The 1192-nt window shown below is 40.5% G+C and overlaps 1 protein-coding gene across 1 annotated transcript in view; it reads right to left on the bottom strand.

The window, feature by feature from the left end:
* Positions 1–1192, bottom strand: part of LOC109467977 (CRAL-TRIO domain-containing protein C589.09, mitochondrial-like) — a 14168-nt gene that overhangs the window by 9278 nt on the left and 3698 nt on the right. The gene's annotated exons all lie outside the window — the stretch shown is intronic.

Raw genomic sequence — 1192 nt, 5'->3', positions numbered from 1 at the left:
AGATTCGGTGGCACTGCGTTTTCCCTGTTTAGACGGGAATACGAAGAGATACAGAAAATGTGCTGTGTCTCAGCCCTTTCAATGCAGGATGATTTGTTTGAAAAATCTCCGAGAGAGGATAACTAAACAACCATTTGACGGGTCGTCGTGATTTTTTGTATGTAGGTAGCTTAAGTGATGCTTGACACAATTAAACTACAATTATGCAAATCAGGATCTAACTTTCATAATTAATGTGGACATTCTATAAATCTGCTTTATTCCATATTAGGGCTATGAAACACTTTTGACATATGTAATTGAAAGCGACAAAATCATTGGCAGATATTGATTATGTAAATGAAGACGTAATTTGAATAATTAATGGAAAATTGGTACAATTTTATGTTGGTAACTGCTGGAGACATAATCGTCCGTCTTTGCTCTCTTCCAAGGAATACCACTATCACTTGCCTTAATGCATATTTGTTAAGTGAATGCGTGGAAGCTGTAAGTATAAGGTATGGAGAAGTACAACAATCATCCTCAGGTAAAGTGAAACATGGTGCTTAAGCTTTTCAAGTCAAGTATACATTGCGACTTCGTCTTCACTTCGCGCGCTGATAGTGATACGCAAACCCCCTAGGTCCGCTGCGCTCGTACAATCGGCCTGTTCTTCTAGTACCGTAGTGCATGGGTGCCATCTCTTCTGTAACGGGGTGGTTCAGGGTTAAGTGCACTCGGGGAGTCCCGTTACAACACGAATGGCACCTATTTATATAATATCCAAGCAGATCATTCGGTGGCAAGGCAGTATCCATTTGCCAGACGAGTGTCCATGGCTGTCACTGTATGATCTGATCAGAGATTACGCATCCAGGCTTATAGATCTGATGAAAACCACAATGGGTCCGGGACAGATGAAACGACGCGTACTAGTATATCTCTCAGCGGGTAGCTTCCTTATGTTATGGTCATATTTCGAAACGGCTTCCGGTCGAGCGGTTTTCGGGTCCGACAAGTATGATATGGCAAACGATAACACGCGATCAAGAAACAGGCCAGAGTTTTGCATCAGAAATCAACTTCATTTCTCTAGTATCTGTTACATGTGATTAAAATGTTAAAAAAGATAATTTCATACGAACACATACCGTAAGTTAATGTTTAAATTACAAATATGCTTGACTGTCTCATGTTCTCCAGCAATACA

Source organism: Branchiostoma belcheri, unplaced genomic scaffold (genome assembly GCF_001625305.1).
Source record: "Branchiostoma belcheri isolate BF01 breed outbred unplaced genomic scaffold, Haploidv18h27 scaffold19, whole genome shotgun sequence".
Classification (NCBI taxonomy): Eukaryota; Metazoa; Chordata; class Leptocardii; order Amphioxiformes; family Branchiostomatidae; genus Branchiostoma; species Branchiostoma belcheri.
The sequence above is the reverse complement of the archived record's forward strand: the minus strand, read 5'-3'. Positions and strand labels throughout refer to the sequence as shown.